Raw genomic sequence first — 12,471 nt, forward strand, 5'->3', positions numbered from 1 at the left:
CTGCATGTTACGAGCGGCAGGCTCAGACCTATGATTTTTTTTTTTTTTAAAATATTGGTAGACTTGCTATCTAAACAAATTATCCTACAGTGCAAGTACTGCCCAAAGATCCTAGTAGCGTGCCCTGATGAGAAGATGGCAGCCACCATATTAAAAGTGCAATCCCTAATTAAAACCTCAATAGGGAGAAGGGAAAGAGACTTGTTCTCCTGGCAAGAACATCCTATTCCTGGTTATTTTTTTAGAGTTTGTTTTTGTTATTAAAAGCTTACTTTTTCGGAGGTGATTGACATTGAAGTTTCTTGACATGCCCACAGCAGAGTCCCATTAAACACATTGGTATCTATGTTTTTATTTAGAAAAGGGGAATTCAGAAAGCTTTTCGGACCAACTTCCATTTGACAGACAAGTGTGTCTGCCAGTACAGCACAGCAGGCGTGCTTCAAATGTAAAGCAGGAATGATATTCTTAAAATTTGCAATGAATACTAACCATAGGAATGATGAAGTTTCAAAAAACTACAGGAAATGTTGCTATTAAATATTATTTAAGTCTTTAATTATACTTTAAAACAGGCATTTTATAAAAAGTAGTTCTATTATAGTGCTTTTGTAGTTAAAGGTCTGTCAACATTTCCATTTTAAACCTTCATTTCTAGGGGGTTTATAATGTGGTCATAAAAATTCATTCTAGGTTGGAACTTGGCATGCAGGGACTCAGCCTAGAAGCAATTTTTTTTTTTTATTATCCAATTTGGTTTAAATTGGTTTGGCTGTTAAGTTATAGGTGTGTAAAAAATAAAAGTTTACTGGTTTCAGATGCTTTTTTCAGCTTATTATTCAAAATTAGCTTCCACCTGCCCACTTCCAAAAATACATTTTCAGTGAGAGGTGGGACCTGTTATTTCACTGCATTGACAATACAAGAGTTCCAATTCTTACATTTTTTTAAGTCAATGCAATACTGAAAAACTGAAAAAAGGTACTATAAGCAACTTACTATGAACTCACATTTCTCAAGTCTCCAAGTGTTAACAGTATATAATGTACCATCTACCACTTTGTGTTTGGTATGTAGGTACTGGAAATAGTAGGGGCCTTAATCTGAACGAAAATGCTTCTGTAAACCTGCATTCCAGTAACATAGTAGAAGGATTTTAACCAAGATGTTTCTCTGTAGAATTTTATTTCTTTAGTTTTATTCAGCTATAGCAGTTTCAAACAAGGATAAGTGAGGTGGGAGGAAGACCGAGTTTATCCTGCTAGGAATCTTTCAAGGTATCCTCGGATGCTTCCTTGAAGAATTAATTTTTTTTAAAAGCAATGAAATTAGAATGTATGGTTCAGATCTTTAAGTCATTTAGGTGCAGCAGCAATACAAGAGCTCACGATCAAGCGTACCATATACATGCACTGGGCAACAAAACCCATGCAAAAGAATGAAAGCTTGAAAATGGAATGAAGTTTTGCCTCTGAATGGTCATATGTTTTGTTCAAGTTTGACCATTTTATATCCAGAATTTTATTCAATATCTGACAAGGGGACTGTCAGCTAAATAAAGATTTTAGTTAGTGAACATCACTCCAACAGGCTTATTGACACTTAGGCCTTATCTAAGTCACACAGTTTTGTCAACGAAAGTCAGCTTTCGTTGACAAAAAACAGGGGAGGTCTGTAGACTGCAATGCTCCTTCTGCCGACAAAAAACTCTCCTGCTTTGCCGACAAAATAAAACCACCTCCATGAGAGGCTTAGAGCTTTGTGCGGCAAAGTTATATCGACAAAGTGTCAGTGTAGACACTGCACTTGGTTACGTCTCTATAATTGGCCTCCAGGAGGCATCCCACAATGCTCATTTTGATCACTCTGGTCAGCAGTTTGAACTCTGCTACCCTGCACCCAGGTACACAGGCATCTGTCCCTCTCCATTTAAAGGCCTGGGATTTTTTTAAATCCCACTTCCTGTTTTCTTGGCATGGACAGCTCACATTTAATCTTCCCAGCTGACTGTGGCAGCTCCACACAGCAAATGCTCCCCCACTTGGAGCACACCTGAGTTGTTGGATCTGCTGGCACTGTGAGGGAGAGGAGGCTGTTCAGTACCAGTTCCACTCCAGCCATAGGAACTTTAATACCTATGGTCAGATTTCCCGTGACTTGTTGGATAAGGGCTACGAACGGGACACCCATCAGAGCCATGCAAAGATAAAGGAGCTGAGGCAGACATACCAGAAGGCAAGGGAGACAAATCATCGCTCTGGTGCTGCACCGAAGACCTGCCACTTCTATAAGGAGCTGGAGGCCATCCTTGGTGGCGACCCCACCTCCACTGCTTAGAGCCTCATTGATACTTCAGCAGGGCCTGGAGACAATGAACTCAACCCTGAGGACCAAGTCGTGGATGAATAGGTCGAGTTGGAGGACCATGTGGCGCACACGGCAGGCCTGTCCAGTGGCACAGCGAGTCGAGACTTCTTCTCTACTCCAGAAGGGTCTAGCCCAGGGGTGGGCAAAATACAGCCCATGGGCCTGATTCGGCCTGTCATAACTATAAAGGGAAGGGTAACAGCCCTCCTGTGTACAGTACTATAAAATCCCTCCTGGCCAGACTCCAAAATCCTTTTACCTGTAAAGGGTTAAGAAGCTCCGGTAACCTGGCTGACACCTGACCCAAAGGACCAATAAGGGGACAAGATACTTTCAAATCTTAGTGGAGGAAGGCTTTTGTTTGTGCTCTTTGTTTTGGGGGTTGTTCGCTCTTGGGACTGAGAGGGACCAGACATCAATCCAGGTTCTCTAAATCTTTCTGAACAAGTCTCTCATATTGAGATGACTTGTTCAGAATGATGATGATGATGATGATGATATATGCATCCGAAGAAGTGGGCTGTAGTCCACGAAAGCTTATGCTCTAATAAATTTGTTAGTCTCTAAGGTGCCACAAGTACTCCTGTTCTTTTTGCGGATACAGACTAACACGGCTGCTACTCTGAAATCTCTCCTATTTCCAACTTGTAAGTAAACAGCCAGGCAAGGCGTGTTAGTTTTTAATCTTTGTTTTCTCAACTTGTAAACATACCTTTTTGCTAGAGTGTTTATCTCTGTTTGCTGTAACTTTGAACCTAAGGCTGGAGGGGATTCCTCTGGACTCTTTAAGTTTGATTACCCTGTAAAGTTATTTTCCATCCTGATTTTATAGAGATGATTTTTACCTTTTTCTTTAATTAAAAGCCTTCTTTTTAAGAACCTGATTGATTTTTCCTTAAGATCCAAGGGGGTTGGATCTGTATTCACCAGGGAATTGGTGAAGAGTCTCTCAAGGCTACCCAGGGAAGGGAATTAGCACTTTGGGAGTGGTGGCAGCGGACCAGATCTAAACTGGTAGTTAAGCTTAGAAGTTTTCATGCAGGCCCCCACATTTGTACCCTAAAGTTCAGAGTGGGGAAGCAGGCATGACACGGCCCATCAAACATTTCTGTCCGGCCTGCCAGGATCTTTGGCTGCCCCCTCGCAATCTCCGGGCCGCTAAAAGTCCCACGGTGCAGCGCGGTGCTCAGGCAGGCTGCTTGCCTGCCGTGGCCCTACACCGCTCCTGGCATGGCTCTGCGCACAGCCTCCGCCCCCAGCACCATCCTCACAGTTCCCATTGGTCGGAAACTGGCCAATGGGAGCTGCGTGGGTGATGCTTGCAGGTGCGGGCATCACACGGAGACCCGCTGTCCCTCTCTTCCCAAGGGGCACGCAGAGATGTGCCAGTAGCAGCCGGCCGCAGCCGCTTCCAGGAGCTGCATGGGGCCATAGCATGCAGGCAACCTGCCTGAGCCGCCGGCTGGGAGCCGCCTGTGGTAAGTGCCTCCTGGCCAGAACCTGCACCTTGCACCCCCTCCCACACCCCAACTCCCTGCCCCAGGTCAGAACCTCCTCCTGCACCCAAATTCCCTCCCAGAGCCCACACCCCTCACCTGCACCCCAACACTCGCACTAGCCCAGAGCTCCCTCCTGCACTCAAACTCCCTCCATTAATATAGTAGAAATGTGTGGCCCATGACGACTTACCAAAATTCATGGAGTGGCTCCCCTGCGAAAATTACTGCCCACCCCGGTCTAGCCAGTCCCAGCAATCAGTCCTCTTCCATATCATGCATGCTAGAGAGAGCTCTGATAAGTGATCTTTTTTGAGTTGATGCTGTTCAGTTATATGAACTAACACAAGAACTAGGAATCACCAAATGAAATTAATAGGCAGCAGGTTTAAAACAAATAAAAGGAAGTATTTCTTCACACAAAGCACAGTCAACCTGTAGAACTCCTTGCCAGAGTATGTTGTGATGGCCAAGACCATAACATGGTTCAAAAAAGAACTAGATAAATTCATGGAGGATAGGTCCATCAATGGCAATTAGCCAGGATGGACAGAATGGTGTCCCTAGCCTCTGTTTGCCAGAAGCTGGGAATGAGCGACAGGGGATGGATCACTTGAGGATTACCAGCTCTGTTCATTCCCTCTGGGGCACCTGGCACTGGCCATTGTCAGAAGACAGGATACTGGGCTAGATGGACCCTTGGTCTGACCCAGTAGGCCCATTCTTATGAGGCACAGCTGTCCTTTGCTTTGTATATTCTAGAAGAGGGTGAAGGGATAGAAATGCAAACACAGCTAGTCTTGTACATGTGCTTCACATTCCTCTGTGCAGCTAAACAGTGCAGCAGAACGGTGTTAATGCAAACAGATTTCATGGGAATCCTCCAGAGAGATCTCTAGGAAAAACTTTCCTGGAGGTACTTGCCAATCCTCTGCTGAAGTTTCCTTGGCAGTGCTGCTTTGTTCCTTTCCCCATTCTAGGAAGCTTCCCCATGCCAATCAGCAATCACTTGTGCAGGGTGTGTTGTTAATTGGTATTTAATAAAACAAACTCTCTAAAAGATAAGCAATCTTTACTTGTCTCCTACATGTGGTTGTTGCTGCTGGTAGTAATATACATTGTCAATTTGATCATTTGCAGACTGCAAATCCCGGTCAGGAATCACCACAATTTTTATGCAAGGCAGCAAGTTAACAAAGCATGGCAGAGTGATGTATAGAAAAAAAAACACATTACTGGGTCTCACTGTCAAAATGGTGCCTCAAAGCCTACCTGATTCGAATAGCCCCCCCATTGTGCCCCTTTAATAGCCCTGGTATCTGGCTGGTCAAATTCAGCAGCCAGGCGATCTGCCTCCCTGCTCCACCGTGGGGGAAAAAACTTTTCACCCTTAGCCTCACAAGTATTATGGAGTGTGCAGCATGCTGCTATGACCACAGGAATATTTTCCTCTTTTAGGGCTAACCTGCCATAAAAGCAAACGCCAGCGCGCTTTTAATATGCCAAAGGCTCATTCTACAGTCATTCTGCACCTGCTCAGCCTATTGTTCAAGCGCTCCTTGCTGCTGTCCAGATTTCTCCTGTAAAGCTTCCATGAGCCACTAGAGCAAGTGGTACGCTGGGTCTCCCAGGATCACCATGGGCATTTCAACATCTCCTCACTGGAATCTTCTGGTCAGGTAAGAAAGTCCCTGCTAGAAGCTTTCTGTATAGGCCATTGTTTCTGAAGAGGCATGCGTCATGCACCTTCCTGAACCACCCCGAATTGATGTCAATTAAATGTCCATCATGATCCACAAACGCCTGCAATACCACAGAGAAGTACCCCTTTCTCTTGATGTACTCTGTTGCAAGATGGTCCAGGGCCAAAATTAGAATATGCGTACCATCTATCGCCTGGCCGCAGTTAAAGAATCCCATTGCTGCAAAGCCATCCAATATTTCACGCCAATTGCCAAGAGTCATAGTCCTTCGTAGCAGGATGCAATTAATGGCCCTGCACATTTGAATTACCGCAGCCCCAATGGTCGACTTCCTGACTCCAAACTGATTCGCGACCGACCGGTAGCAGTCTGGAGTCGGCAGCTTCCAAACAGTGTTCTGTGCTGTTATTTAGTTCTAAATTTACCCCTAACTGTGTCTTCTAAGGGACCAGCAAGCAGTGGAAGTGTTGGTAATGCTGCTAAGCATACGCAGGTGTCAAACAGTGATCGTCAATATCGATATAGCAAAAGGTGGAATTGTTGCAGAAATTGGAAAAGGGCACATTGGTACGTTGTTCCATTTATTCACCTTGGCAAAATAAAAATAAAAAGAGACCCGCTCACTACAATACTGTGTTGACCTCCTATGGTTCAGCAAATTCTCTGGTTCGGCACCAGTCAGGTCCTGAGGGTGCCAGACAAGAGGTTCAACTTATAATTGAATGCTGCTATGTGCTGTGCACACATGCCTGATTAGTTGATGGGGCCAGTTGCACACAGGCATTATTGATGAGCCCAGGCACGTACAACCTTCACCACGAGGAGCACTCCTCTCAGATTTTATTCTATACACAGTTGCTGATGGAGAAGATATTCTCCGACTGCACTCTACTACCACAGGTCTGCCTCCCATCCCCCAGTTAAACACTTAAAAAAAACCCCGAAGAAATTCATATACAAATCACTTCATTGTTCAGGCTTCACACACTATGCCTAACCCAAACCCAGAACTTGAAAATTAAGCCATCTACTAGTATTTACCCGCTCTTCCTCCATATTGTTGTGTATAGCAGTCCTAACTGCTTCACAATGGAGTTTTTTCCTGTATAGTTCATCTTAAGATTTCCCTACACTGGAGATTTCCAGCCACTGATGTACCTGCACCAGTACAAACCCTACTGTAGGCAGGCAAAGCCGTTCTTTGCATTGGTGCAGTTCACCCCCTACTCAGAATTGGGATAAGCTGAGCTGGTGCAGACAGTAGTTCACGCGGTCTACAGTGATGGCTTACACCAGTAGCTGTCATGGTGGCTGGAAACGGCACATCTCCAGGGCAGGTAAGGCTTTAGCACTCTACATATTCTATGCCACTGGAAATTCTGAAGCATGGAGGGGACAGACGGCCACTGGAAAGCCTCACAGAGAGAAGAGAACTTTTTTTTCCTCTTTAATATCAGAGCTTGTACAACAGGAATAATCTATATTCATTTGTATTATACAGGCGATAAAACACACCTTAGCTTCAGTTCCACATTTAGCCAATCACAGAAGCCATTTGTTGCCTCGTATATTACAAAGCAATAGAGATTTAAGGGATAATGGTCATAGCGGCAGAGTATACAAAGCAATAAACTGCTTTTGAGGTTGGTTAAATGCCAAGCGATGCTGCAGCTTCAATGCCATAAACATTATTTCTATTATATGACAAGATAAGAGGATACAATAAGCCACAAAGAAGAAAAATCATTTTCCTGCCCTCCTGAAAGTTCTGGGCTTCTAGTTTCTTGGACTTTCCAGGGACATCACCTCAATGGTATGAGCTTAGAAGGGAATAAATTCTTAAATTAAGGCTGGGTTTAAGACCCAAACGATTGTGAGAGGAAATGGCTTGTATAAAAGTGATGATGAGATTCTGTAAGTGATGTGTCACTTAAAAATGAAATGTTCTGTTTTTCGGGCGGTAACTGGCCGAAGTCGTCCTCCTTGTAGATTCTATTCAACATCATTGCATCTCCATTAAAACAGCTCTCTAATTTAGTCAACTGTTATGGATGAAGCATATTAATAATGACCTTCTTTCCATTATAACACTCCATAAAAATCCAAAAAGTGTGCAACCCTCACAGATAGCATTATAAAGCAGGTGGAAGTAGTGAGAGGTACATTCCGTTATCAAACACACACACACACACACACACACACACACACCCCATTTCGCACCATCAATCAATGATTCAATTCCACTTTCAATCCTGAATCTTGGAATTGCTTTTAAGAGGTAGCTACACATTTTTACATAAAGCAGAAAACAGGCACAGAAATTAAGTGACTTGCCTCAGGTCACAGTAAATCAGTGGCAGAACTGTGAACAGAATCCATGCCTTCCTCTCAGACCTTTGCCCTAGATGTCTAAAATGCTTAAACCTGGTAAAATCCTACCTTTTATTAATGAGTCAGTGCTGTATCATTACACATTTTTAGTCAATATCTTTCCACTGTAACGACAGCATTAAAGTTTATTGCTAACATTTAGTTCCAAAGGGTGTAGTTAATCACAGAGAGTGTATTTTAAACGGGGTTAGAAGACTATTTTAATAATCATTAGGTAGTGCATGACACCTTGCCCAACAGAGCCTTTTGGATCCGTTTCACATTACGCACAACAAAAGCCTTACACAAGGCACATTTTTGCATCTACTATAATCAATACAGAGACTAACATGCTTCTTTATTTTCTTCTCTCTCTGAAGGAAGTGTGTTGCAGCCAAGGGACACATTCTTGTTTGTTCAACAGCTCCTCTTTCTGGCAACGAGGGAGGGGGTAAGCAGGAAAAAAAAAGAAAAAAGAAAAAAGAAAAACCACACCACACACACCAGATAAACGACCTTCAGCAGAATCTTTTTTAAAACATATATGGAGCACATTTAGAACTCAGCTGGGTCACATCAGACTCACTGTTGGGAAGTAATCATGTACAGAATCCAAAAATAGCAGCCATTAAAGACCTAGCAACCAAAACATGTTTACATACCCACTGCAAGCTCACTAGTTTTGATTATATGGTGAGTATAGTAAGATCTTCTAATCTATTTTAGGTATCCACTCCCCTCATCTGCCTTTATCACAGCATTTTTCTAATTTCTATACAGAAGCAGTGGAGGGGAAGGGAAAACGAGCAAGAAAGGAAGTAAAGTGAGAGGCTGGTCACAACCACATAGGAAAAGAAGAGCCAACTGACAACTCATATAAGGAAGTCATGGACTTCTCCCTTTAGCAAAAATGTGTGTGTGACTGGCTTCATATCAGTTGTTCCAAGTCTGCTTTTCAGAGCTTTTTGCATTGTTCTGCTTTCTCCTTTTCCCTCTTCTCCTGGGCTCACATGCTCTTTAATGCAGTGTTTCCAAATGGTGGGTCACTGAAGAGCATAATTAGAGTTCTGAATTGCAAATAAAACCAGGAGAGACAGCTTGTGGCTGTCTGCCCAGGGTCATATTTGCACAAATGCATGGATAATGAAAGTTTTAAGCTGTTTGGTCTTGAAAATAGTGTGAGTGTAAAAAAAAAAAAAAAAAAAAACGCACACCACCACACACACACACCCACACCAACAGCCACCCAGGAATGGGAGCATGATTCTAAGATTTAAAACAAGGGAAAAGAATGGGACACGTGAACAGAGAACTCCAGGCAGCACCTACCGCCCTGCAAAGGAGTTCAAGGAGTCCGAGGACACTACCCAAAGGAACTCCGCCAGCTATGCAAGATAGTCACATATAGGGGCCCCACAGCTCCCTCAAGCTTCCCCCTTCTGGTCTGACAGCATGTTTTGGACAATGTTCAGAGGGAGCTGAGGAGGCAAACTCATGGCTTTTGGGGATCACAGATGGGGGGGTGTACACAGGAAAAGATGGGGGGGGGGGTAAAGTGCAGCTGGGAGCTCTGGAGGAGCCAGGAAAAGAGACTGTAACCTGGCACACTGCAGGTAAGTGCACCAGGGTCTCGGACAGGTGCCTGATCAACAGCCCTGCAGACTGATGTTTAGAAAGTCTGCACTGCAGCAAGAAAAGCTTCATCTTCCAATGTCCCTCACCCCTGACCTGAAGGGACAGTCCTCCAGAGTGGAGAGAAGAGCCCCTCCCCTACATTCATCCATCCAATCCTTGGCCTCTGCTGCAACTGGCAATAACGGGACAATCACGGTCATACTGTGATGGTAACTTCTATAACCTTTCTATTGGGAACTGGACTGAGACTTATTTCATACAGGATATTGAATGTAGTTATTAGCTTCAATATTTTGAGTCGCAAGTTCTTTGGGGACAGGAATTGTCTCTATTTCCCTGGGAAAGGTCTAGTTAGTACAATGCTGTAAGCAATATCATATTAATAGAATCTTGGACCCATGTTTTCAAACTTAAAGTTGGGCTTCAAAATTAAAAGTACAATAGCCTGATTTTCAAAAGGTGCTTTCCCCCACAGCTCCCACTGATTATATCAGGAGTTGTGGGTGCTCAGGATCTTTGAAAGGTTGGGCCATTTACCTAGCTGCCTACACAAAGATCTATCTTTAGCTAACTACATTTGGAAACAGTGGTCCCAATTCTTAGGCAACTTGGGGACAAATTCACCCATGGAATAAGAGGGTTCAATTAGAATGGAAGCCACAGTTGAATTGACCCTCTATATTTGAGTATATGTTTACCTGAAGAAACCCTTGTCAAAGGTCAGGGTCTGGTGCCAGAAATGACAGAACATGCCATCAGAATTTGACCACTGAAAACAGTCTCCCTAAAGGGATGGTCCTCCAATTTCTACTATAAAAATCAAGTTATTAAAAGCTACCAAGTTTACATACACCTGGGGGAAGTGTAAGCCTGCTGACCCCATATTTCCCTGGTTGCATTGGGGAAAAAAAGAAGAAGGTTGTCTATGGTGAAATTAACTTCAGCTGACATTCTGCCTCCCTAAATGCATTCAAAGTTGGATATTGACCTCCACATGGTCCCAGACTGTTATCTATGGTTTCTCTGGGTTATTCACTAGCTGCATTCCACTGCAGAGGTGGCTGCATTTTAGTGGTGAATGCCATTCTTATAGTTTGTAGAAGGCTTTATAACCTTCAGGGTAAAGTGCACAACTGAAAATGATTAAAGGATTGGAAAACATACCATACAGTGAAAGTCATGAACTCGATCTATTTAGCTTAACACAAAGATAACTTGATCAGAGTCTATATGTATCTACATTAGGAACAGCAAGAATAATAAAGGGCTCTTTAATCTAGCTGAGAAATATATAAACAAGATCCAATGGCTAGAAGTTGAAGTGGACAAGTTTAAACTAGACATAAGGCGCACATTTTTAATAACGAGGGTAATTAACCATTGGAACAAACTTACAAAAGGCTATGGTGGATTTTTTATTACTGGAAATTTTTCAATCAAGATTGGATGTTTTTCTAAAAGATATGCTCTAGTTCAAACAATAAAACTCAGGGAAGTCCTATGGCTTGTGTTATACACATGGTCAGCGACATGATCACAGTGGTCCCTTCTAGGCTTATAGTGTATGCATCTTTCTATCGCGCAGGGGCTGTCTACTACTGTGTCTGTACAGCAGCCAGCACTATGGGGCTGCATTCTTGATTGGCCCTTAGGCACTGCTGTAATAAAAAAAAAAATAATATTGGTGTAAAGTTAACAATTCAACATTAGAGGGGTAGCAGTGTTTGCTGTTGTTACAGATCCAGACTAAGAGTCCTATGGCACCTTATAGACTAACAGAAGCATTGGAGCATGAGCTTTCGTGGGTGAATACCCACTTCGTCAGATGCATGTCGCATCCTGCGTCCGACGAAGTGGGTATTCACCCACGAAAGCTCATGCTCCAATACGTCTGTTAGTCTATAAGGTGCCACAGGACTCTTTGCTAATTCCACATTAAAAATCAAGAATTGACAGAATTACACACAAGGAGGAGGAGGAGGAGAAGGAGGAGGATTCTCCTTGAACAATGAAAGAGAAAAAAAAAGCAGCCACCCTTATAGCTCATTTGGGTGGGTTTTTAAAAATTATTTAGATAAGTTTTGGGTTGCTTCAGTTGCTTACAAATCTGATTTTAGAGTTATATAACTGACGCCTTCATGTCAGTGCTCAGATACAGCAAGTACAATTTATGTTGACTTGCACAATTTCAGGAACAAAGGAGAGATAAAACAGGCTACAAAATCAAATCCACATAAGGGCAGGATAAAAAAATGCATCAGATTGGACTGATACCATAAATGTTCTTAAGCAAAAAAGACTAAAACAAGCAATTGCATATTTTTAAAAAAAGTCAAAGTATTTGGTTAGTGGATTAGATTTTTCCACTACGCAAAGTAGCTGTATCAAATTATTATCATCTTGTTGTCTTAAAGCACATGCCTCAAGGGTACAGAATTATCCCTTTTAATGTTCATCATGAAAGACCCAAAGAGGCATTAAAATATATTTAAAAAAAAAAAAAATTATGCTGTGGGGGTTTATCCAGGGAATTTGTTATGGCTCTTAAGTGTGTCAATCATAATAGTTTGGCAACCCATTTCCCTGACCATTAGGTAACAAAGTGGATATGAATCACTGAAGATCTGGTTAAAAGCCACAAACCATTTAGGGGCATGCCTGTTCACCCCTTCTGAAATTTTTGCACCATAACACATAGGCTTTTAATTCATTAGCCAACAGTAACTACAATAAGGAATTTATGTAGGATTTTACCAAGTCCCCTCTGGAATGGCTCAATAGTTCAAATGTTTTATTTTTTTTAAAGGAAAAGTGAGAGTTGCCCAGATGGTATGGCAACAGGCGCGACAAAGGATCATGAGGCATTAGTGTTTTAATGAAGGGAAAGTGACACTGTCTGT

General features: G+C 42.8%; 1 protein-coding gene across 10 annotated transcripts in view; it reads right to left on the reverse strand.

Annotated features, from left to right (window-relative positions):
- Window positions 1-12,471, reverse strand: part of LOC101942323 (cyclic AMP-dependent transcription factor ATF-7) — a 118,017-nt gene that overhangs the window by 65,040 nt on the left and 40,506 nt on the right. The window lies entirely within an intron of this gene.

This window comes from Chrysemys picta, chromosome 22 (genome assembly GCF_011386835.1).
Source record: "Chrysemys picta bellii isolate R12L10 chromosome 22, ASM1138683v2, whole genome shotgun sequence".
NCBI classification, from domain to species: domain Eukaryota; kingdom Metazoa; phylum Chordata; order Testudines; family Emydidae; genus Chrysemys; species Chrysemys picta.